Source organism: Podarcis raffonei, chromosome 9, assembly GCF_027172205.1.
Source record: "Podarcis raffonei isolate rPodRaf1 chromosome 9, rPodRaf1.pri, whole genome shotgun sequence".
Lineage (NCBI taxonomy): Eukaryota > Metazoa > Chordata > Lepidosauria > Squamata > Lacertidae > Podarcis > Podarcis raffonei.
This window is the reverse complement of record NC_070610.1, coordinates 38,340,808-38,367,979: the sequence shown is the minus strand read 5'-3', so window position 1 is coordinate 38,367,979 and position 27,172 is coordinate 38,340,808. Positions and strand designations below refer to the sequence as shown.

Here is a 27,172-nt window from a genome sequence, read left to right as displayed (position 1 = left end):
GTGTTTTGCCTGAGCAGGAGCTTGCCAGGACCCACAAAAATTGTATCCATTTTTCCATTCAGCAAACTTGGATGGCAACTGTTAACTGCCACCACAAGAACCATAGCAGATGTTTTACAGCATACATAGCTGAATCATGAATTTTGCAACTGCATGGTGTTATAGGGAGGACCCTGCTAAACCCAGGAAATTAATAAATGGTAGAATTTTGATTATTTGGGATATGCATGAAAATACTCACTGCAGAACTGTGCTAGACAAGGAAACCCTGAGCTGGCTTATGCAAACCAACCTGGCCAGCCTAGTGAAGAGCAAAGCCGTTAACATGACAAAGGGTGCTGATGGCCCATCTAAGACAGGGGTTGCCAAGGTGATGGGGAGGGGGTGAGGTGACAGGGAAAGAGAGTCTTGAACAAGGTGTGCTAGGAGGAGAAAGAAGAAGAAAAAGGAGGAGGAGGAGGAGGAGGAGGAGGAGGAGGAGGAGGAGAGAAAAGAGATCCATCTCAGGCAGGCTGCTGAAGGCAGGTTGGGTGAGATGCTTTGGGCTCCAGTGCTGCACTGCTATGAGGAACAAGCCCCTCTTGAGATGCCTATGGCCCTGTGGGGGGTGGCTTCCAATTTTTGTAACAATATGTTATCATTTGAGTTTGGGGAGATTTTTTTTCTTCAAGCATGAGGAGAAAATAGAAGGTGAAATCAGTGTGAAGCTCCTAAGAAATAAACATATTCCATGAAAAATAGCTTTGTATGTTTGTGTGTGTTGAGGGTGGATGCATGTGGGTATGGCCTTATGCATTACTGCAATGCAACACCCATCAGTTTTTCAGTCAGGTCATGTGGACGTCAGCCCAAAAAAGGTTCTCCATACCTAATGGAGAGCACAGACAATGCCACTATGCAGAGTTCTACTTTTGACAGAGATTTTTCCGTGCTACAGTCTGTCACCAGAAGCAACTGGTGGTGAGCAAAATCTCTCCACTCAATGAGAGTCATCCACACATAGGGCAGCTCTTACCCTTAGGTTGTTTCCATGGATTGGTATGTGGTCCCTGAAAGACTTTAGATAGGCACTCACACAAAATATACTTTAAAAGGCGTCTAATTCATTCGTCTTAGCTGCCCTTTCTTTCCAAGTGCAATTCAAAAGCTGTAGCTTCTCAAGTGTACATTTTGCCTCCTACTGTAAAAGGTGTGCCCCTTAATCAAAACTTTAAAAAGAGCAATGCGAATACTGAGGGGGGAAAGTGCCACAAGAAACCTTTTGAAATTATGTATTCCATCTGGGAAATTGAAATATATTCTTTAGTTGCTGCCTCCCTTTCACAAAATAAAAAAAGAGAAAGACTATCAATATTCTGTGGAGGAGATTGAGTGAACATTTCCACCACGGAAACCTAAATAGTTTCAATAGAATATATTTCAATGCAGGCTATTCAGAGTCTTTCAAGGGAAGAAGCACAATAAAAAGAAACCCAGATCTCTTTCTTTTCTGATTCTTGGCTGGAGGCAAGTGGTTTCTGAAAGAGAATTTTTAGCATTTGAAGGAAAGAGCTTCCTGCATTTTGTGCATAAATGATCATTGGGCAGTAACAACATAGCCATATCCAAGGCTACCAAAAATAATGGACAAAGTTTGTGTCTGTGTGTGGGAGTGGGGTGTTAGAAGGAGTCAACTGATTTACAAAATGTGCAGTAATAACAGACCTCACTTTAAAACAGAGAGTGGGAAATATGGTGTAACAGCATGTAAGGAATCTGCCTCAAATACATTGCTCCTTTTCAGTATGAGGAATGTGTATCAAATACATTGCTGCTTTTAAGTGTGAAAATATTGTTGGTGCCTCTGGAAACTCACTCAGATCTGAAAATCTCTTTATAGTTCAGTTGTCAACCCTTCTAAACTCACATTGAAGGAGGAAATTTATTTTGTAAAACCTTCCAAAATTTGTCTTGAGGCAAACTCCATTGGCTACAAAGATGCCTCTGAATAATGAAAAAAACATTAATATTGGTAAATAGATGAAAGTATATCCCCTCATCTGAAGATGTTAAAGGACTTGCTCCAAGTAGTACTAGAGACTACAGGTACATGGGTTTTTGAAAGCTTCACAGGAGACTCGCATTCAAACAAATGAAAATTTGGTAGCATTCATAAAGAGTGAGCTAAAGAGTTCAGAAAACATTTGAAAGCTTGGGACATTATACATGTAGACTGAGTTTCATCCCAATTATTTCTACTCAATCCCAATTATTTCTGATGCTGTCATTATCTCCCCCATGCTTTTTAATATTTATATGAAGCCGCTGGGAGAGATCATCAGGGGGTTTGGACTGGGTGTTCATCAGTATGCAGATGACACCCAGCTCTACCTCTCCTTTAAATCAGAACCAGTGAAGGCGGTGAAGGTCCTGTGTGAGTGCCTGGAGGCGGTTGGAGGATGGATGGCGGCTAACAGATTGAGGTTGAATCCTGACAAGACAGAAGTACTGTTTTTGGGGGACAGGGGGCGGGCAGGTGTGGGGGATTCCCTGGTCTTGAATGGGGTAACTGTGCCCCTGAAGGACCAGGTGCGCAGCCTGGGAGTCATTTTGGACTTGCAGCTGTCCATGGAGGCGCAGGTTAACTCTGTGTCCAGGGCAGCTGTCTACCAGCTCCACCTGGTACGCAGGCTAAGACCCTACCTGCCCACGAACTGTCTTGCTAGAGTGGTGCATGCTCTAGTTATCTCACGCTTGGACTACTGCAACGTGCTCTACGTGGGGCTACCTTTGAAGGTGACCCGGAAACTGCAATTAATCCAGAATGCGGCAGCTAGACTGGTGACTGGGAGTGGCCGCCGGGACCACATAACACCGGTTCTGAGAGATCTGCATTGGCTCCCAGTATGTTTCCGAGCACGATTCAAAGTGTTGGTGCTGACCTTTAAAGCCCTAAACGGCCTCGGTCCTGTATACCTGAAGGAGCGTCTCCACCCCCATCGTTCAGCCAGGACACTGAGATCCAGCGCCGAGGGCCTTCTTGCGGTTCCCTCATTGCGAGAAGTGAGGCTACAGGGAACCAGACAGAGGGCTTTCTCGGTAGTGGCGCCCGCCCTGTGGAATGCCCTCCCATCAGATGTCAAAGAGATAAATAATTACTTGACATTCAGAAGACATGTTAAGGCAGCCCTGTTAAGGGAAGTTTTTAATATGTAACGCTGTACTGTTTTTAACACTGATTGGGAGCCGCCCAGAGTGGCTGGGGAAACTCAGCCAGATGGGCGGGGTATAAATAATAAATTATTATTATTATTATTATTATTATTATTATTATTATTATTATCATGAGATAATGTCAAGTATAGTTTTCCTTTCAGTAAGGAACATAAGATTGTCTTCCATTTACAGGACCACCTCTCCTGGTATGCCCCGCAGAGGACCTTAAGGTCCACGAATAATCATAGTTTAGAGGTCCCGGGCCCTAAGGAAGTCAGATTATCCTTCACCAGGGCCAGGGCCTTCTCAGTGATGGCTCTGACCTGGTGGAATGCTCTGTCCCCTGAGACCACGGCCCTGCAGGATTTAACCTCCTTCAGCAGGGCCTGTAAGACAGAGCTATTCCGCCTTGCTTTCAATTTGAATATAGCCTGATCTTTTATTCCCCTTCCTTCCCTCCCCCTCCCCTTTTTATGAAGATTACCCGCTCTGGGATCCCACAGCTAATTCTCCCCTGGCCTCCTTGCTGGCCCAAATAGGACTAATTTAGCCAGCTAGCCCTGGTGATCATCTAATGTTTATTGGATGGATTTCCCCTAAATTGATTTTAGGATTTGAATTTATTGTTATTCACACTTTTATACTATATTTTGTGCTGTTTTTTGTTGTATCACAATTAAGTGTTTTAAATTTGTTGTTAGCTGCCCTGAGCCTGGTTTTCTGAACAGGGAAGGGCGGGGTATAAATAAAAATTTATTATTATTATTATTATTTGAAGGAGAGAAGTCTAATGATACTGTGCCTTCCTTTCTGAAAAGCCAACTTCTGGGCCATTTCTCCAGCAGTTGCTTTTATGTGCAGGCAGTTTCTCCAGCAGTTTGCTTTTATGGTAAGCAAAAAAGTCACAACTACTACTGAGACACAGAAGAGCACAGCAGTTCTTCATCCACTCCTTTCCTTGTAGCTCCAGTGGCACCTTCTGTTTCCAGGATGGAGAACCTCAGAGCCAGGGGCCAAAAGTGTCCCTCACTCAAGCCTCTGTATCTGGTGCTCAGGATTCTCCTCAGTCAGACTTTGCACCACTGACTGGTCTTCCTGCATGCCCTCCTTGTGTGCTTTTGCTGGGCTGGAATGTGTCCTTGAACTATAATCATGCCTCTTGCTTCCCTGGATGGATGGTAGAGATGGGCAAGTGAGCATGTGTAGAACCTGCCCTATTGTACAAAGACAAACTTTACATTCATTGCCCTGCCCACTTTTGCCTCTGGGTCCTGCCTATCATTGGCATGTGGCCCCTGGAAGGTTGCTCAGAAGGAAGTGTGGCCCTCGGGCTGTAAGGCATTATTTCCCCATGTTTGATTTCTTTGCAAATGTAGAGGATGAAAAGAGATGCCAGGCAGGCAATTGCAAGCGGAAGCAGGCCTCACGCTCAACTAGTTCAAAGCAAAATGTGAGCCAGCTTGCTTCTCTAGCCTTAGAAGCAATTAGATAATTACAGATTTTACCATATTAACTCCATAAGCTGATAGTTCATCTGGAATGATGATAGAGTGGAGGGAGAAAATCCTATCTCCGTCCTTGAGGTTTTCATAAAAGCTGTGGATTTCATTATTCACTTTGCTGCCCGTGCAGTTATGTAGAACATTGTTTCCCACCGCCAAGGTAGTTACAGCCAGCTCGGAGAGTCAGCCGTTTCATGCATTCATTGGGTAAGAGGTGCCTTTCACTCCTTCTGTAAAAATCACTGGTCTTCAGCTAGTGCTTTTTGAGGCAGATGGAGGAAAAATGGAAATTGGGATTAGGGAGGCCAAAAATAGAGTGTGCTTAGTACCAGAGAGCAGTGTATATGAGCAAGGAGGAGAGGCTATTACGAATGTCAGTCAAACTCTGCTTTTAAAACTTGGAGATAGAAGAATAATCAGCGGGACAGATTTGCAGCTTGTCATTACCAATAGCCACCTCTAGCATGATTAATGATGTGAAAGCCCAGCATGAGATATTCTCTCTGGTGTCCAAAAGTTCTTTTAAAAGTATCTAGGCAGCTTCTGCAAAAACAGATTCCTTACTTGTCAACTGCATTACATCCTCTCTCCATGCTTCTCCTCTGAATACTGAATATATCTACTTTTCTAACTTCAGAAGCAACCAACTGCTGATACTGACTACAGTGGAGGGGAAAAAACCATCACAACCAGCTGAAGGACATAGAATAAACCTAGACTACCTACCTGTTTGCTTTCTCTCTTGGTGCCTTAACATTTCTCCAGAGAACTTGTATGACTAACTGCTTTGACTTACAAAAGAGTCCTTATGCACAAGAGCTGTGATGCATTATGAATAATCTGAATTATGAACACTTTGGCAAGAGAGGCTGCTAGTAACTTGTGATGCTTTCAGCGATCTTCTCATCCAGGAGTTTCCCTGTAGTTCTGAATCATCTCATCTTGTTTCCAAAGTGGAACTGATGCATTAGGAATCCTTCATTGTTCTTTTTCCCCTTTAAATTTTGAATTGAATGCAGTACATGTGGAATTTGCTGCCTCTTTGAGTTCCTATCATGCATTTGTGAGTCTTTCCTCGTCTATTTTGCTGTGATAAAACACTGCAAAAGGAAAAGGAAAAGCAATTGTACATACATGTGATTGCATCAAGATCCTTCTGTGTGGGGTGTTTTACTATTTTTCACGCATGCATGGATGTACTAGTAAAACAACACCCAAACCAACCTTCATGAACGGAAATGCTGTTACAAGGCTTTTGCTGTTAGCTTCCATTTTGTGTTTGGGGCAAACCAAAGATTGCTTTGGCTAAAGCACAGGAACATGGGAATGACCATTCTTTCTTGATGTTACATCCAGTCTTGTAATTGATTTCTCTGTGCTTGGCCTTCTTGTCAGTGAGGTCATGAGTATCCAGGAAGTTGATTGATGGACTACCAGGTTGCAATAACGATAATAAGGCAAAATGATTGGTAATCAAAAGGTCACCAAATGATGGTTTATGCATCTAAAAGCCCCTGCACTGAGCTCCAGACACAAACTTTCTCCATAAACCAGAAATTTTACACAAATATAGATGCAGATAGAAATGGCCTACCCATTAGGCAGGCGGAAGCAGCTGCCTCAGGTGACAGAATCCCGCAGTGCCCCACCCACTCCTTTCACTAGGGTGTCATGGCAGCGGCTTCCAGAAAGTTCTCATGAGAACTTGCTGGAAGCTCCCACAACTCAACCCCAGTAAGTGAGGCTTCAGCAATGAGGGCAGCTGTGAGGAGTCCAGGTTCCCACATAGAGTGCATTGCAATAGTCCAAGTGAGAGATAACTAGAGCATGCACCACTCTGGCGAGACAGTCTGCAGGCAGATAGGGTCTCAGCCTGCGTACCAGATGGAGCTGGCAAACAGCTGCCCTAGACACAGAATTGACCTGTACCTCCATGGACAGCTGCAAGTCCAAAATGACTCCCAGGCTGCGCACCTGGTCTTTCAGGGGCAGAGTTACCCCATTCAGGACCATGGTGTCCTCCACACCTGCCCACCTCCTGTCCCCCCAAAACAGTACTTCTGTCTTGTCAGGATTCAACCTCAATCTGTTAGCCACCATCCATCCTCCAACTGCCTCCAGACACTCACCGCCTTCACTGGTTCTGATTTGAAAGAGAGGTAGAGCTGGGTATCATCCGCATACTGATGAACACTAGGCATATGCAAGAAAAACAGCATGAGTCACCAGGAAGACACTTGGTATAGTTATTGTTCTTGAAAGATAAATACATTCAGAAAGAGCATGTATAAGATAAATCTTCCAGTTGAATTATCCTTGTTTACATGCCCCAGTCTACATCTTAGCAGAACCTTCCCTGCCATATTACTGGGTCTTCTCTCCTGTAACCCCTCCCCAATGCCACGCTGGAATTTATCCAATCCCCTTTCATTTCCTCATTTTAACCTCCTCTCATTGGTCATCATGCCAGCTTACCTAAACACACTTTTGGATCTACTACATGCCTATCTAAGCCCAAGTTTTAGCCTTAGTTGCTGTCAAGTCTTCTCCCTCGTGCAACCTCTCTGTGTATCCCAAGAACACAGAATCACATCTTTATGTCAACGTTGGACTTCAAGCCTAAGGCATAGCAAAGAGTCTATGCTGCTGGTCCTGCACTCCAACATATTGAGGCCAAAAACTGTAATGTGCACCTTCCCAGCTGCACTCCCACATGACTCACATGACCTGTGTGAGATCACTGAGCCCCAAAACACATATTTTGGGGCAAAATGCATGGGATTGTGACCTCACAATGGGATGTCTCAATTTAATCAGGGCAGTTGAGGGGTAGGCAATGGGGTTTATCAAGGCATAAGCTGCTATTTTCAGAGCATATGATTTGGTTAAGTTATTTATGATCAAGTTGCTCATCTGAACCAAGTCCGAATCATTTCCCATAAATAAAATATTTTTAATGAAAATCAAATCTTGGAATGGTCTGAGGAAAGGAGAACAGATGGGGCCTGCCTTTTAAGTCCTCGGAGACGACCAGGAAGAGCAAAGTCTTCTGTCTGGTCCACTCATGATCATTTTCAATAACCAGTATTTTAAACGAGGGAGGGAAACCGCAGATGGTGGGCATTTGTACTTCTTGTGTTGTACTATATAATGAGTAATAGTAAAGAGAAAATTCAAAACACAGACATTGTTTAATTTCTGATAACAGCTGGTGATAAAATGGGTACACAAACCTTCTGAGGCTTTCAAGTCAAGCTGTTGCTTCTCCATTTCCTCTGAAGGAATGTGTGAGGCTGGTTCAACATATGCCTCAGAATGAAATGGAAATAACAAGACAGAATGTTGAGGTACTTGACAACACAACTTCATCCTGCAGGTGGGGAAAACTGTGATCCTTCCTTTAAAACAAAACAGAAATATTGATAAGTAGAAAACTAGCCAAGCTAGATTTTTAAGTGCGGGGAAGTGTTATGCAGTCAAACTCTTTTTAAAACAACAACTCTTTTTAAAACAATGTATCCCCTACATGCAGTCTGAAGTGGTACAGTCCATTTTGCCAATCAACATTTTATTACCTCACTCTGATGTAAGAAGACCAGCCTTCAGCAACCTGGTGCCCTGCAGATGTCTGGGATTACAACTTCCACAGCTGGGAAGCTGAGGCTGTTGGGGGTTATAGGCCAAAACATCTGGAAGGTACCACATTGGTGATGGCTAGCACAGACAATGCTTCAAACTTTCTCCTTGTGCAGGAATAAAGTAAAATAAAATAAACCCTCAAGGATCAACCTGCAAAGCAGCAAATCATAAAGGTAAAATATGATGTTATAAAAAAGTTAGAAATGTTCCTCTCCAAATGCTTCTGGGGACTATTTGCCTAGTAGCATCTATGTTGGAACATTCAAAGCTAGAGGCTAATAATTTCATTTTTAGGAAGTCATAAACAGCAATCCTTTTCGTCAGATGATGAAAAGTAGTGTTGATTGAGTGTATCCAAATGACAAACACGTTATTGTGATATCAGTTGCAGGTGCTTTAAGTATTATGATTCCTGTCTGTTTTGGTGACAGGCACAGCAGAAGTAAATTTGTCTTCAAGAAAGGGTAAGATATCCAATAGGTATCTGTGGTGAGGTCAAAAAGATAATCTCTGTGTTTTGTCCTGATCATAAAATAATCAGTCATCACCACCACCATTTCATGGCTACAATTTGCCTGGAGTTAGCCTTTTAAATGTGTGTGTATTTAGAAAATCAGAATGTAGTCAATATGCTAAGGAATATTTATATAGGATGCTTTGTTTGCACGTTACAATTAAATTAGAGAAACCTAATAGCCTATTTTGATAAAGCTAGGTATTACAGTAAGCAAATGTAAGAACCCTATGTATTGCATTATGGTCCCCAACCATCTGCAGCATTTGGTGGGGAGGGGTATCAGGCTGCAAGAGACAGAACTTCCATTAGTGGATGCCAGAAATGCCCTTAATATGAGAGGAACTCTTCCCACAGATCCAAGTCCATGTTTTGTTGTTAGAAAATGGAACAAAGTTAACAATGAAAGCTGGGATATGCACAGATCAAAACTGAGCCTCTACTTCTAATCTTTAACATGAATATTTCATAAATAGAAGAATGTAGGTCTCGATAAATCCAGAAAACATTTTCACTTTTGCAAGAGAATTTCTCTTTCCTTTCTTCTCCAGTACCCCTTGCACAAACTCCAAAATCTGCTGGGAGGGGGGCAACCACCTCGAGCAGAGTAGGGGGCGGCATGTGGAGGACGAGGGGGGGGGGCTGCAGAGGGAACCTCAGTCCATTCCACAAACAGTTTCTGTTTCATTGGAGGGCCTTTTAATTTCACCCATAATATCACCAAGATATGTAATGATCAGATACTTTCGTTTCAAGAAGCGGCAATCAATATAAAAATGAAAAGACTGCCTTTCCGTCAATATTGTGAAAGACGCATAGTTATCACATTAATCATGCAACATGTCAGGGCGAGATCAAAGTTTGAGAAACTTGGGCCACAAACAATATTAAACAATTTATTAAGGTATCGAATAAGGAAATAATGGCAGGATTTCCTGGCAACTTGCCCATATCAAACTAAATGGGAGGAAGGCTTGGAGTTTTGCTGCACTGCAAGATGCATGAGAATTGATTTGGTATAATATATCCTATAAACTGATAGGCATAATCCTGAAGGAATATGTCTCTCAAATATGTTTCAGCAGCACTTAACACTATGTAATTTCAACAACAGAAACCTAATTTCAACAATGGAAAAACCCTGGAAATGTGAATTATAAAACAGACCAACAGCTTTTATGCATATATGATGGCATTGCAACAAATATTTTTTTAAAAACACCAAACATTCTGGGGGAAAGTTACAAAACAAATCAGGGAAATATTGGGATATGATTTGCCAAGGGATCTGGTGGTCTTACATTTGTATTATCTGGAGGGCCGAACTGAAACATATAATGAATAATTTGTTTCAGATCAATGCACTGCATATAGCAGATAAGTGGAAGGATAATGCTGAAACTGTTTTAATGAATGTCTTTTTAAAAATGCAGAGAGGAGAAATAGTAAAATTATGTTAGAATAAGTTATAGATAACAACAGGAACATATATTTATTGAAAGCTGGATAATGTTTATTCAGTACAGTACTGGAATGTAAATAAGTAGCTGCTGTATACCACATCAGACTATTCATTCATCTAACTAGTTTTGCCTACTACTCAGACTCCCAGCAGGTAAATGCAATTGCTCAGTGAATTTTTCCTCTTTCCCCCCAGTTACAATTAATTCCAGGCTAGTTCTGTATTCTTCAAATTGCAACCTCCCTGGTATCTATATTTGGAAGTACATTATCTACTGATTTGGGGAGATGAAGTTGTCATTGTAACAATACTTACACTGGCGGCGGCTGTGTGAGATCTTCCTGAAGTTATTGGTTATTTAGCTCCAAGATGAATATCCTGCAAGGAAATATGAGGGGAACAACAGGCAGAGTGGAATGTCATCTTTAGTGTACCTATAAAACATGTAGGAGGACAAGCGTTATTAATCAGCTCTTCGTTTCATTTTGTTCTTCCTGACTATATGCAGTTTGTCAATCTATCACCAAGTCCCCATCAAAAAGCTGCTTGTTTTCAGGCATTCTGGGCTGTCCATTAACTTCCGTGGGCATATTTTTATGTATGCTTCTTTTTTTCAGGTTTCACACTGCACCATCATTGTAAGTGGGAGTGGGATCAAGACCCCTGATTAAGTTTCAGGACCTAGTTACCTGGAGGAATGTCTCTCCCATGATTAAAGGTCTTCCAGGAAGACCCTTCTGGTTGCATTGGCACCAAATAAAGCCTGGCATACCAGGAACATGTGACAGGGCCTTCTTGGTGGTTGAACCACAGATGTGGATCACTCTTCCCCATGAGTTTTACCTGATATCAGTATTACCCGACTTTCATCACCAGTTTGAAATGTTTGCATCCCACCAGGCATTCCGAAGTGCACACACAGCTTTTGTATTAATTGTATTCTGATTAAAGGTTAGCTACCTTGGTTTTATATGGAAATCTCAATATGCCAGCCCAATAGTTTATTCAGCAACCTTGGCTTTTGTAGCCAGAATCAGTCAGGGCCTCACCCTTTGAGACCAAGTGGGAAAAGACCTGCAAGCCAGAGTGCAGATCTCCCAGGACTCACAGCCAAGATGATGCGATATAGTTATGATTTCCATGCTACTATGAACGTCATGATCTGCCCTGAGATTGTTACATGATGAACGGCAGAATTCCTCCCTGTCACAATCCGAACTCCACCCACTTCCCCATTGCACTGATAGCATTTTTCTAATATAATGGTTCCAACGGAGGTAGATGCTGCTGGCACACAACAGTGGGCGCTATGCCAGCATAGAATCCATTCACTGACACATATTTGATGCAAGAAGACTTTGGAGCAATCCTATCTCTGCCCAGCAGGTCTAAATTGTGGACAACATTAGTGGACTTATGGATTATGTTGCTTTCTTGGCTAAAGATGAGACCTGCCCCATGCATTCACAAAATACAAATACAAATGCATCACACGAAGTCTCAAGTTTTCTCAACTGGGACTTGGAGAGCAGCTTGGCAGGCCTGTGCCTGAGCTCCCAGTAGGCATATATACATATAATCCCTTTCCACATTATAATTTCAGTCAGGGGAGTAACTTGTCAACTCACTTCTGTTACTGACCATTCTAACATGGAAAGGGGTCTTTAGAGAGCTTCACAATGAGGCGGATGAATTCAGAAAAGCTATTCTCTATAATGTAAGAGATCTCACAAGACCACATGCATCATTTACTCAAAGGATATAACCTTGAAAATTTGTGAACCAACTGAAGTAGTCATTTCTTTTTCAAGCCCTGTTAGGCATAACATATCACCATTTCCCTCCTGCTTAGAATACTGCCTAAATTAGTAATTAGGAACACTCCAAATCTTCAAAACAATATGGAGTTCAAGCAATTAACAATGTGATCCTATGCATGCTTACTCAAAAGTAAGTATTAAATGCAGCCTCATTTAATTCTGCATAGGATTTCAGAAGAGTACCAAGAGAGAAGGGACAAATATTCAAATAATAGTATAATATTTATGTATTGATCAACACTGCCCTCATTAATAGTTGGAAGTCAAGGAACAGAACTCTCCTGCTTCTTCACATTTCACTTTCTACATGGAGAAGATCTCTCAATTTTTACTCTGAATTTCCTTTTATTAAAGAAACCAAATAAAACTCAGGTTTTCATTCATTATCATGAGGGGTACCATTTCATGGAAAAAGATGAAATTTGAAGAAATGCTAAAAGGCCCACATGGGAATATGTTCAGATTTAAGCAGCAAAAAAATATTTTAAGAGAATTTGCTGTAGCTTTTATACTTCATAATGACTCTAGCAATGCTATCATAGTCACATAGAATCAATTCAACAAAGGGATTTCTGTCTTTGGTTTACAGAACTACCAAACTATCTTCTGTGTGCTGCTGTTCCAGCATGCAGAGAAATCTGCTGAGGGATAAACAGATTTATTTATTTTTTACTCCACACATTCAGGAACACACAACCAGTTCATTAGGGCTGTGTAGGGAATAGGAGAGCCATACAAAGCTGACCTAACCCTCATTCTCCTCTTGGTTAAGTTACGCTTTACTCTAGAGCTTGACTGAGCAAAGAATGGGATGGAAGATGCAGAGCTCCCATTTCCTAGTCTATCCTGGAACATTGTATGTTTACAGAGCAAGGGTAGGAGTTGGGGGGGGGGAGAGTCCTATGGGGAATCCCTCCATGCATGGATATTGTGCCCACATAAGGAAGGGTTGTAGTCCTAGTCTATAGGACAATTAGTTTGTAATAGTAGTTATTCAGTATGTGTATAAGCTGTGAATTGGCCAGAATTATAGGTGCCCCTGGAGAATAATTGCATTTGGTCAGAAACATGAGGAGGGAGAAGCAATATTCCCCACCTTCCTGAAATGGCATTGCATAAAGTCTGCATTGTATAAAAGAAATTGTAGGTCAACCACCATGGAGAAAGATGTGCTTTTTGAGAAAGATCATTGTCCATTTCCAAGATGCCTATTCATTAAAATTTGTCCATTAAAATAGCAGAGAACATTGTGTGGGTAAACGTCTTATTTAGAAACCTTCCATTTTACAAAACCAACTACCCTTCATAGCACATTTTTTGCAGCACACACTGAATTGGATTTTCAATGCACACTGAGCAGCATGAATACAACAAACCCAAAGAAAGCTTATTTTCCTACCTGTAGGGCTTTGTTTACTAGTGTTATTCTTCAAAATCATTACAGGGATGAAAACCAAGAAGTAGAAGTTACCACATGGCTTGACATGCAATTCTCAGCAGCACCAGAACACTATCTGGTTTAAATTGCCTAATAATTTATTGAAAGAACAAAGGGGGGAAATGTGCAGGTTCCATTGCTTTGGACGGCAGAGAGCTCTTTTTCTCTCTTTTTAATACTGAAAAAGAAAACAACAAGGGGGAACAATTTTCCCAACACCAGCCATTTTCAATCCGTCTAAATTCTGAAACGGTTCTTTAAGTTTTACAGACTGCATACATGAGGCTTCCAACAGTGACTACTGCAAAACATAATTATCTTATTTTGCACTTGCTTTGCTATCATGATTTTGCATGGATTACTTAGTATACTGTTTGGGTTTATTATTGTTTGCTGCTCTAAGTACATTTAGTAGAAAAGCAGGAAGAGATGATGATGATGATTTAGGAAATGATCAGAAAGCTCTCCAAACAATGTACAAACATAATTATAGATAAAAGCAGTGCTTTTTCCAGGAGGTAATCAAGGGTACACAGAAGCGGCACCTCTTTTGTTGTTAAAAAAGTGTGGCATTTACAGGGCTTTTTTTTTTTTAGCAGGAACTCGCCAGAACTCAGTTTCTGCACCTCTCAGATGCGTACCATTGCCATTCTAAGAGAACAAGGGAGGTGTTCATGATGAGTCCCAGCACCTCTTTTTTCAAGAAAAATAGCAATTAAAAGACAATTAAAAGCATTAAAACTTTTTTAAAAAACACACACAATATATTTATCATCATCTTAGTATTAGAATTGTTATTGTGTGATCAGGCGGTGACAGCCCCAGCCCCCAGGGATCATAAGGAAGGAATAAAAATGCAGGGGTGTGAGTCACCACTTCATACACACACCATAAAGGTAAAGGTACCCCTGACCATTAGGTCCAGACGACTCTGGGGTTGTGGCGCTCATCTCACTCTATAGGCCAAGGGAGCCAGCGTTTGTCCACAGACAGCTTCCAAGTCATGTGGCCAGCATGACTAAGCCACTTCTGGCGAACCAGAGCAGCACACGGAAATGCTGTTTACCTTCCCGACAGAGCGGTACCTGGCAGGAGCAGGGACCGAGCAACAGGAGCTCACCCCGTCGCAGGGATTCGAACCACCAACCTTCCGATTAGCAATCCCTAGGCTCTGTGGTTTAGACCACAGCGCCACCCGCGTCCCCCCACACACCATATAGGGAAGAAAAGATTAAAGGATTCCACCCAAGGCCATTACCCCCAAAGTTGTGACAAATTGCTATGGGGAAGACAAAACCTGCCAGTGCAGGAAAATTTCTTCCTAGTCCTTCAACAGCAACCAGTCAAAAGACCGTAGCAGCGCTGGCTAAACAGGAAGAAAAAGTTAACCTGCAAACAAGAAACATTAAACAAAGGGAGGGTAGGGAGGGTGACTCTCCAGAGCTGACTGCCTGACTATTGTCGGCTCCATCCCCTATTTATAAATGGGGCTGGCCCCACCTCCCAGCAAGAAACTTGATTACTGAGTCTGGGCGTGAACCTCCAAAAATTAACACTGAGAGGCAAGCCAGCTCCTGTTTGCCAGTAAGCTCCCTGGGAACTGTAGCACCACACACGATCCTGCAAAGGACACCCACAATGTGAAGTGTGAGTGCTCATTGTTGTTGTTGCTATCCCCTTGAATTTTTCTCAAAAAATTTACCTTGTGTAACTCCACTTTTCCTACTAGTAGTTGTGTTGAATTTTTCAATTTTCAATCTCCAAAAATGAGGGGTGCTAGAAAGTTGTACATGACATGGGAATTCAAAATATATGTTGGTTAAATTTAGTTTTGCTTGGTAAACAACTACATAAAAATGTTGACATTTTTTCTCTCTTTTTTACATTTTTGTGTAATTTCTATTAACTATCAATTTTAAACTTGTCTTATTGTTTGTGAAAAATATGTGTGCAAAATTGCATAAAGTTCATTAAAAACATTTACCAAGTAATATGCTGGAGCAGAACAAAAAGTGGAAGTGGCAAGAAGACAAGAAAAGAAGGCTTGTTGAATATAAGCAGAGAAGTAAGCAGAATGCTTCAAGAATATCAGACGAAATAATTTTCTCTGCTGATTAAAATGAAAAGCAAATGGCTAATGCCCAAATGGAAATTATGGAAGTTGTGAATTGATATAAGGTAAAGCAAGTACATTTTCCATTCATAATAAAAAGAAATGAGTACATCACATTAGAAATACATAATATTGCTATGCAGAGCATCAGATTTGTTCTGGCCCGCATGCCACAGCTGCTATCACCACTTCCGCTTTTATGGATGCTGGCCTGATCATGAAGGAGACAAGAGACAAGAGGAGATCCAAGAAAAAGTTATGAAATCCCTGGATCAAGAATTTGATTATCTTTGTCAGAAGAGTTGAATCAACTGCATCTTCTTTTATGACCATGAAGATACAACTCAAGTTATGCTGAGAGCAGACAGTTCAATAAGCAGTTCCACAGCATCACCACAGAACAGCATTATTCTGTGTGCAGTGAGGCATGTGGAAGATATCTTTACTACTTAAGAGAAAGGCTCAAAGAAAGAAAAACCTGCTGAAGTTATTGCTAATAATCTTGTAGATTTCATGAAGAAGAAAGGCATTGATAAGACCTGACAGGCCACTGGAAATGATTCTAGGAATGTTAACACTGGCTAGGAGGCTGGTACCATGCATTAGGTAGAAGCAGGGGTGTAGGAAAGGGGGGGCGGTCCTCCCCAGGTGCCATCATGGAGGGGGGTGACAAGTTATCAAGGAACAATTACTGCCCTACTAGGGCGATTCATAAAAAAACTTTTTTTTTTGGAAAATGCCTGCTCCAAAGGTCTTATCTTACTACACTAGGGATTATATAGCTATATATGAAATTTCATGCATATCAGTTAATATCTTGACCCTCCTCCACAAAAATAGCTGTTTACTTGGCCATTTTCCTATGTCGTGAAGGCTAAAATTTCAGTTCAGTGGAGTTGCTCTCCAGGCACACCTGGAGGGCTTCAGTTCATAGTCTTAACAGCTATAACTGAGTTTGGTCTCATGTATCCATCTGTGTGTGGTAAGAGAAGGGGACAGTCAAATGCAAATATATTAGAGATGACTAAAAGGATAATGGCAGTAGCAGACAGAGGGAGTGGAAGAGAACAAGCTGGAGTGTTATCTAAGACTGCAACCCTATACCTTTTTACCTAGGAGCAAGCTCGATTTAACTCAATAAGGCTTCTTCCCAGCTAGATTTCTTTAACATCATAATAGGGAATGCTCTTCTGCAAAGCCACAACACAGTGTTTGCTATTAACATATAACAGTTTCTAGCATTGCTTCATAACACTAGGAATAACACATGGTGCCAGAAGTAGGCTAGTCTGAAGTACATTTCTGGTAAGGCAGTATGAAATATAAATATTAAATAATAGCATGCCATTGGCTCACAGAACGTGAAAACCCTCACAGGCAAATGAGCAGGTGCACATTTATGATGGCTCAGCATGAACACAGACTGTAAAAGTTATTAAGAAAGAGGCTTTGCGGTCCTTTTTAGTGCCACTTTTGGATGGCCAATAATAGAAAAGGAAAGCACAGCATCTTCAAGTCAGAGCATGCAACACTAAGGAGCTCTAACCCAGCACGTGACAGTTTGCACAGAAAGTAGTATTTCTACAAAGGGTTGATATGATGGTGATCTGGAGCAAACATCAGAAAGACACAAACAGATTGAACAAGAACTTAGAAGATCTACAAGACAAAGCAAAGCAATATGGAGACTGGTAGAACACGGCCTAAAAGACGTGGATATAGCATTTGCGTTAAAGGGGCGGAGGGTAGATTTCCTTTTAGCAATGGATAAGTGTGTAAATTTTGATTTCTGTCACCGTCTCATTTTTATAGACTAGCTCAGTTTGCCACATTTCTGCATCTGTTTCCAAATTATTCTTTGGAATAATATGTTCATGAAAATTCATCAGAATTTTAGTGTCTCTCTCCCCTAATATACACATTTTAATGTGTTTTTGTCTAATATACAGCATTTTGTTTAATCACACCTCCCATGCTCCCATCCAGCTCTGCTTCCCTGCACAATGGAATTTAATGATTCTCAGAGTATTAATGATAATTTGCATGAAGAGCTGGATGGGGATGTGGGAGGCCTACACAGACTTCTCATTCCTGCATGGGTACATCCTCCTCCTGCACAAATGATGAAGGAAACGCACCAGAAGTGAGTCCTGCAGTAATATTTCTGCATGCAGGCATTGCACCTGAGGTAGAACTGTCATCATATCCTGTTTATTAAATAGTTATTCATGAATTAAATAAAAAGCTTAAATTAATTAAGTAAAAAAGAGATGAAGTCTGAAGCTTTTCCACCTGCTGTGCCCTCCCTAGAGCTACATTTCCCTTGCCTGTTCATTTCCCATCTGCTCACATTTCACTTGGATTATATATGGCATTTGTGTCTAGCCTGCTTCTTTCTAACATGCTGGCTTTACAAGCTGGCTTCCTACAAACTCGCCAGTTTTACAGGCACCGTTGTGGACTGTATCTCTTTTGCTCCTGATTTTGGTTTGCGGCAGACTGTGGCCAGGGTTAAGTGTGTTAAGCTGAGGAGCGTTGATGTGTGTGGCGGAGATCCTGCCCTGAAGCTAAATATTCTGTCTTTTTTTGTGTAGGAGTTCCTTGGTCGGGAGAGAGCAAATTTAGGCATGCCCAAGGGCTTTTGAGTAGCTAGTAGGCTCTTGCTTCCTTCCCCTTTGGCCAGTATCGCTTCACATACTGTATCATAAATAGTTCCCAAACCTCCTGCCTTTCAGAAGCACCTTACAATTTGGCTGCTGCTTGAGAAACGCACAGCATCAAAGCCTGCTGGGTTTGGCGAGCTTGTAATATGTTTGATGTGAAGAGTCTGAGAATACGGTGAGCCAGATCAAAGCTGTGTTCAACCGGCTTGACAGTGGCAGAAAGCTTCAGAATGGCTATTAAGATAATGGATCACACTGAATATTTCCAGCAGTTCAAGGGTCAAGTGAAAGAAAGCATCAGGAAAAAGTGTGCGTGTGTTTGTCTGTTGCTAGCATTTCCCTTCTTGCAAACTATACTGCTATTCCCCATTAAAGCAGGAATATGGCATTGACTGTAAGTATTCAGTTCTAATGAAAGAAACCAGTGAATTTTTATTTTTTTTAGAATATTTGTTATCAAAATGTAGCTATTGTACAACAGAAAAGCCTACTAAGAGTTGGAAGGGTGGGGGAATATGCACTGCCTGCAGTCAAAGCCAAGCATATTTAGTTCCTGCATTGTTTCAAAATGAAACTTTGTGATGTTAGGCTGTCTACTGCGACAGGTGTTAACATGTCAAATAGAAAATTGCCATCTATATAGAAGCCAAAATTATTTATTGCTACTCTTCCCTTACACCACTTCTCTACAAGGTTTTAAAATCCATATGGAAAATCCATATGGCTGTTTCATAGCTTTTTTTGGTTGATCCTCCCTCTTCTTCAATAGTTATTCCTCTTGCTAGTTATGAGTTTCTCTTTTGATTGATGCCAGTTTTGCTTGGGCGTTAAAAGAGCCCAAGCCAAAGGATCCTTCATTCTACCCTTTTAAAATCTAAGCTTATTTAATTTGTCCTCCCCACCTGCCAATAATACTCCATTACATCCCCTCCTCCATCCTTCCTGGCCACTGAACTTACTCAATCCTCAATGGGCTGATCTTGGAAAGTGGGTTTCTCCCCATGAGGCTTTCGTTGTACTTCAAAAAACCTTGACATTTCCCTGAATCTGGTGATACTACACTTGTACATAAGTGATGCTGTCTTGGCTACATAATCAACACATTTCTCCCCTGAAGATTGCAACACATATATAAAATGAACAAAAAACTTAGTCGCAAAATAACTACCGGTAAATACTGTGCTGATGCTTTATATTGGTCTTACTGTCTCCTAATTGCATGCCTAGGAAATGGTGGAGGGTAGGGCAAGGAATAGTTATTACCTGCTAGGACAGCAGGAGATAAAGTTCTCCAATTATTTTATGTTCTCACTTTGCCTGTACAGACACTTGTATTATGAAGTAAGAGGCTAGCCAGGAATGTAGAATAATCACATCTTACATTCCTCCTATATGAAAGATGATACAGAAAAAGAGAGAGAGATGAAATTTATTGGTTTGTTAGTGCCACACACACTGATATGATTTCTGATGGCTTCCTAATGCCATGTATCTGCAGATAAGCTATCAGTCTTTCATTGAGATTGCTGTACAGTTAGCAGGGAATCATTAGGAAACTTCAAAATTTATGACAGAAATTATCCTGTTAGAATGATCAGCAATGGAAAAACAAACCAACTCCTTGCCTCTTAATTCTGTTTTACATGCAAGTGTCAGGGGGTGGAATATATGAATGTATAGGGGAAATATCTTGTTAAAATAAATATATGTTCCTGTAGTTATTTGGAATCAACCTAATATTGAATGAAACAAGAATGGATGTTAGGTTGAACATGCATGGAACTGCGTTGAAAGCAGATAAATGATCACTAGTGAAATGGACATGAAAACACAAACAACAGATTGAAGGTAATCCTTGGAAAACAAAGTATAATTTCCATCTGTTCATGAAAACCAGTAATCATGAAATGAATCACTGACCCAAAAATGTTAGGTCTCTGGCTTAAAGGAGAAGTTTAATTGAAATGAGAATAGAGCTAACTTAAAAACTCAAATTTGGAGATTAGAAAATTAACAGGGGTTTAAAGCTGTTAAAATTATTTTTGGAAAGTTTTACATTTACTGGAATGAAGACTTAAAGCAATGGAAATATAGAAAGCTAGAGAAATGTGGCAGGATAAATGTTCCAGAAAATTATGCAACCCACATGAATACTCATCATTTGAAGCTGACGCTAATAATGTGCTGCCATCAGTATTGTGTTAATTTTCAAAATGGTCCTGTGAGCCAGCCAGGTCAAGGCCATTGTTACTCATATAAACAGATATGGAAATGGGGCCAGTGTTGTTTTCTAAACCATGCAGTGAAGATAAGTGCCGAATCCTGATCTCTGAGTACTATCAGACTCTAATGTCAGTAAATCAAACTGAGTAAGAACCAATTCACACAATCCCTGAATGAATCACTGGGATTTGTTTTGGTTTTTGAAAAAAAACTTCATTGCCACCCACACACCATCATGAAGATTGCATAGAATGCCATCCCATTTGGATTTTGCATGAATTTGTCTATCTGGGGCAGGAATGAGGAACCTACGTATGGCTCTCCAAATCATAGAAATATAGAATTGTACAGTTGGAAGGGACTCAAAGGGCCATCTAGTCCAACCCCTGCAATGCAGGAATCTCAGCTAAAGCATCCATGACAGATGGCTTGAAGTTTTACTATGTTTTTATATATGCTTAAGTCGCCCAGAGTGGCTGGGGAAAAGCAGTCAAATGGGAGGGAAACAATACTACTAATAAACCTCCAAGGAAGGAGAGCTCACAACTTCCCGAGGGAGACTGTTACACTGTTGAACAGCTCTTACTGACAGAAAGTTCTTTCTGATGTTTAATTGGAATCTCCTTTCTGGTAACTTAAAGCCATTGGTTCAAGTTCTCCCCTCCTGGGTGGAAAAAACCAAGCTTGTTCCCTCTTCCATGTAACAGCCCTTTGAGATATTTGAAGATGGCTATCAATTCTCCTCTCAGTCTAAACACACCCAGTTCCTTCAACTGTTTCTCATAAGGCTCGGTTTACAGATCCTTGGTTATCTTGGTTGTCCTCTTTGCACATGTTGCAGCTTGTCAACATTCTTCTTAAATGGTGGCACCCAGAACTGGACACAGTATTCCAGGTGTGGTCTGACCAAGGCAGAATAGAGTGGTACTATTACTTCCCTTGATCTGGACACTGTACTTCTGTTGATACAGCCTTTTCTGCTGCTGCATCACACTGGTGACTCATGTTAAGCTTATGGTCCACCAAGACCACTGGATTCTTTTAACATGTACAGCTAGTAAGCTAGGTGTTCCCTGTTTTATATTTGTGCATCTGGTTCTTCCTGTCTAAGTGTAGAACCTTTAATTTGTCCCTATTCAAATTCATTTTGTTAGTTTGGGCCCCATTCTCCAACCTGTTAAGGTCATCTTGAATCCCGATTCTATCTTCTCATTCCATGTTGACTGACTTTCATGCTTCTGATATTTGCTCTCTATCACTGCTTAAAGGAGAAAAGCAATTCCACTAGGAATTTGGGTTGGCTGCATTTGACTTACATCTCTGGTAAGTGAGGACATAGGCTTGGTTGGTTCTAGCTTTGAGGCTGTAGGCCCTGATCCTACTCTTCCCTGTTGCTCCTCCAGTCTGAGAAGATTAATTTCTGCCCCGTCTGACTGCCCCTCTCTTCCCTCACTGTGAAGATGAATAAGAAATCATCCAATGTTCTACCCCAAAATGAACTTAGCTCCTGGAAAATATAGTATTGACTTTCAGGCTTAGTTCAGAGATTTTTGAACTAGCTCAAATGAACTAGTTCATTCCAAGCACGACATATTCCAGATTGTAGACCTACATGGCATGCCTACAGTTGTGTAGTAAAAAAGGTAAAGGTAAAGGACCCCTGTATGGTTAAGTCCAGTCAAAGTCAACTATGGGGTTGAGGTGCTCATCTTGCTTTCAGGCCAAGAGAGCCGGTGTTTGTCCACAGACAGGTTTCCAGGTCATGTGGCCAGCATGACTAAACCGCTTCTGGCGCAATGGAACATTGTGACGGAAACCATAGTGCACGGAAATGCTGTTTACCTTCCCGCCACAGCAGTACCTATTTATCTACTTGCACTGGCATGATTTCGAACCGCTAGGCTGGCAGGAGCTGGGACTGAGCAACGGGAGCTCACCCCATCACGGGGCTTCGAACTGCCGACCTTCTGATCAGCAAGCCCAAGAGGCTCAGTGGTTTTGTAGTGTTTACCAGATCTCAGTTACAACTTCTGAGTGAATTGCTGATCATGAGCTTTCCTTTAGAACGTGTTAACTACTGATGAATTTTTGGCTAACGCTAATGAACCTGGAAATAAATCTTTACCTAATTTCATAGTGTCTTAAATTCATCACACTTATTTCTGAATAAATTTGCTGCACTATTGTCAATAATGGTTTCTGAAGTCCTCTGGTGCCTCACTTCTGCTCTGAGCACTTTGAGACAAAGCACTACATGCCTGCTGCCTTTTGCCTGGAAAGGAAGCCTATATTTTTCAGTGCTAGTTTTTTTTTTGGCCATACTTACTCCAAAGTTTCTATCAGTCCTGATTCATCTTTGTCCCTAGGCATGACTATTTTTCACTTCACTGCGCTGCTGTTTATTGTTCCCAAGTCATTGCACTTATTGCTCAAGATTACAGTTAATTTTCCTTTGGTGCAGCAATTGGATTTTCATTTTGTAAAAAAAAAAGGGGGGAAAAAAGAAATCCCTCTGAAGAACCTTCAACAGAGAAATACATTGCTTTTCATTACACATTCAGTGCGCATTTAATTAAAAGGGGGAGAAATTACCTGAAATTTAATTATGAAGGAAGAATTTAGAAGGGAGCTGAGTCAACAATGCCTTTCAGTAGCACCAAGATATGCATCAGATATGGCCATCAGGAAGATTTTTAAAAGGGAAAGAATATTAACAACCTAATAGCAAAAGGTTTCCCCCTCTCCATCAAGAAGATTAAAATAAGAATAAATTTAATATTCATGAGCAAGACATGATTTTTCACATACTCGTTTTAAATATACTAAGGCAATTTCAGTTCGCTTCAGACTTCTGTTAAGAACCAAATTTTCCAGGTACTGTCAAGTGCTGCTTGGTTGGAGGTGTTTGTGTGGGAATCATCTTTCCCTGTTTTTAAAAGCACTGATGCAGTTGACAGTACAGGGGGTGCAATTTTACTAGTAAAATAGGCATCTTAAACATGATAGATATATAGAAAGAAATCTTAACGTACTGGCTGTGAGCTTTAGAAGTGTGATGTATTTGGTAACAATAATGAAATGTGTGATAATCTTCAGTCCTTCTTTTCACTCAGGAGCTGGAGGTTTCATGTATTTACTTGTCCTTCATCAGATATGATCCCAGGAACGTTTACAGACATAAGCAACTGCACATTAGAACTATAGAATGCAATTTAAATCCATTTTAAAATTGAATCCTATTATACTGCTCCCTCAAAAGCATCTATTAACTACAGCTGGCCTAAACAGATCTGACCTAAACAGACCTCTCCCAAATTCACATGCCTTCCATTTGGAGCCAACTGTTAATTAATCCCATGGGTTAAGAGTTGGGATGCAACTGCCAACCCAGAAATAATAGTGGAGGCACTCATGACTTGACAGTGGAATTTGCAGGCTGCAGAGGTTCTTACCTGATTTCTTTCCGCAGGGACTGTAAGACAGAGTTGTTCCACCTGGCCTTTGGCTTAGAATCAGTTTGAATGTCTCTCCCTCTTTCTTTTTCCTTTCTCCTCCTATGAAGAGATTGCACCCTAATGTTTTAATGTTCTACCTTAATCTTTTAAATTGTATTTTAATCAACTTGTTTTTATTATTGGTTGTTAGCTGCCCTGAGCCCAGTCTTGGCTGGGGAGAGTGGGGTATAAATAAAATATTATTATTATTATTATTATTATTATTATTATTATTATTATTATTATTTACCCACCATTTCCATTCTTCTTCAAAATGGCCTGCATCAAAAACAAGGGCAGGACTTGTTACTTCTTACACTTACCACAGTATTAAAATGATGTTTATATAATAATATGCCACACTCAATTGTCCCATGAACCTTATGCTCCTGAACGGTTTCCCCTAAAAGCTCTTTTGCATCTTTAAAAGCTGTCCAACAGAAATCCAGCCCCCCATTTCTCTCAAATTGCTTGTACTCATCTCCTCTGATTTCTTCTCCCCATGACCTTTTATACCTAACTTCTAACCTCTTGGCCCACCTAAACCATAAACTCTACATAGCTCAGGCCTGGTCTATCAGAATCTTGCCTAGAAATAGCAAGGTTCTATACCTCCAGAGGCTAATATTGGCCAGAAATGGTTGACCATATAAGCAACTCGGTTGACTAACAGTGGCCACAAACAGGTCCTTTTAATTAAACTACTGATGTGCAGTGCCAAATTTAGGGCAGATTTAGAGTGCCATGCCAAGGGGGCATAATGATGATGATGATGATAACCCTTTTTATATGGGTACCTACTGAGAAGATCCATTAAAAAACAACAACTGTACCAAAATGAATTATTGTGAAAATAAGAAATATCTATGGCACCAAATTTTGTTTTCATTCAGGGCACCATATTACCAAACTCTGCCCCTACAAAATGTCTTATAGGTAAAAGTACATACCAAATTTTCCATGGATCTAAAACAACAAATGTTTCCTCAAAGTCAGAATATGAATTGATAAATATTTCTGAAAAAAACCACCCACAAAAATCTATGGAAGAAAAACACACACCAAGCTGTCAACATGCCAGAGTATCTCATAAATTTAATTTCATCACATTTTAATGTGTTTAACATAAGTATTTTCAAAAATATTCTTTCTATGCCAGTGTTGGCATGGAGCATCCTCAAACATTCCTCTCTTACACAGCCAAGTTTTGGATCAGTCCACCAAACCATTTTCTAGCCATAAATCAGAAAACTTACTCCCACAAATTTTCCATTATTTATGGCATGATTCAACTGATGCACCTTCAGCATAGGGTCATGATTGTGGCCCCATATGAAGGAACCCATATTTATGGTAAATTTGTTGGAATGTGGTGTGCATGCATGTGTGTTTTTCTCAGTATTTTCATACTGAAGGATAATTATGTGTTGAGAAACAATGGTGAATGTTCAGAGTTAAAAGTATCATATGATGGTTCCACCACTTGCCAAGCCTACCCCACATTTATGGCTGAAGTTTCCCAGTGCTTTGGCAAATGTGAGCTGATCTGCAAACTGATTGGATGGAAATGCAACCAGATGACTGCCTTATGCAGAAATCCACACAGAACACCTCAACCCACACTTTTGACATGCCAATATTTTTGTGCAAAATGGTTTCTTGGTTGCCGCAATGCCACATGTCCTTTTTTCCTTCTACTTTATTTGACTCTCATAAGCTGCTTTGTGTTTACAGATCAGCCCTGCAGAATCCGATAATGATATCCCTTTGTGTGGATATTTATTACTAATCACCAGCCAGAAATGAGTGAAGCAGCACTTGCTACCAACCTGCTTAAAATGAAAATCAATAAGCAGAATGAAAAGAGAAAGGGAGGATCAATAATGCCTGAGAGATTTTCCTGGGAAGCTAAGGCAATTTTCTTCACGTGAGAAGAGTTGTCTATAAAGATAGTGTACTGGTGATCATGGTCCAGTGTGCTCTGTCCTCATTACCCTGGTGTTGCTAGTTCTGGTTGTAGGCCATGGTGGAAACAATATCCACAGAAGCACCCAATGTCTATAGGTGAACCTGGAAGAGATGGGGTCCAATAATCAGCATCCAGTAATCTGAAAAAGAATGTTGTGGAGTTGTCCCTTGAGTTGTAAATTTGAACTAACAGTAACATTGGTGCTTTAAGGGCAACGTATTTGTTATATATTGAAGATGTCAATGGAGAACATGGCAAAGTAGCTGGATGGTTGTGCTGAGATTCCTTTGACATTTTTGCTCCTTTTTTTAGGAAGTGGGAGAAATAAATTATTCACAGATTTACAGAGTTCACCATAGGGTATCGATTCACTGTTTGAAATCTTGAACTGGCATAAGTAACAGATAATGCCCATCTTCTGCTTGTTGACCTCCTGTAAGGGAAAGTTCCCCTTATGACTGGTCCCTTTGGCAAACTGCTCTCATCATCAAGGTATGCTTCTTAATTTTAATTGAAATCTATTCTTCTAAAATTTGAACTGACTACATCTAGTCTTGTCCTCTTCAGTGGGTCTCTTCTGAGTTAAATCTTGCTGAAACCACCCTAAATATACCTTTTCTTATAGAATGTTTCTCACATAGTCTCCTTTTCCAACTAATGCAAAATGACTAGTACAAACTATTACTTCTTGTAACATGGAACGCAGCCTAAAATTGAATGAGTTTTTTTTTCTATAGCCACATCAAGTTGCTAACTCATATTCAGCTTATGATTGACTGCAGTCCTGAAGATCCTTTTCCTGTGCTTTTTAAAAATCTAAATGTGGAACTATCCATTTATCATTGCTGGATTTCATTTTGTTAGTTTCAGCCTCATTTCCCATTCTATTGAGGGTATTCTGAATTTTATTCGGGACTTCTGAGGTGTTAGTTATGATATCCCTCTCAAGTTTGTGTTAACCACAAATCTGATTAGGATTCCCTCCATCCCATCACCGATATCACTCATAAAAGTTCATGCAAACCACTAGGCCCTGCAGTATTTCACTCCAAACGCCCATCAAGCTTGATCATAGAATCATAGAATTGTAGAGTTAGAAGGGACTCCAAGGATCCAGTCAACCTCTCTGCAATGCAGGAA

At 40.7% G+C, this 27,172-nt stretch overlaps 2 long non-coding RNA genes across 2 annotated transcripts; one reads left to right on the top strand and one right to left on the bottom strand.

The window, feature by feature from the left end:
- Positions 1 to 4,141: 4,141 nt before the first annotated feature.
- LOC128421102 (uncharacterized) lies at positions 4,142 to 6,129 on the bottom strand. The gene is made up of 3 exons (XR_008332226.1): positions 5,922 to 6,129; positions 5,424 to 5,797; positions 4,142 to 4,956 (listed from the first exon to the last, which is right to left on the bottom strand). It is a non-coding gene; the product is annotated as an uncharacterized LOC128421102 (long non-coding RNA).
- Positions 6,130 to 8,339: 2,210 nt separating this feature from the next.
- Positions 8,340 to 26,516, top strand: LOC128420892 (uncharacterized). Its single transcript, XR_008332164.1, has 3 exons — positions 8,340 to 8,509; positions 14,170 to 14,251; positions 26,349 to 26,516. It is a non-coding gene; the product is annotated as an uncharacterized LOC128420892 (long non-coding RNA).
- Positions 26,517 to 27,172: the final 656 nt, after the last annotated feature.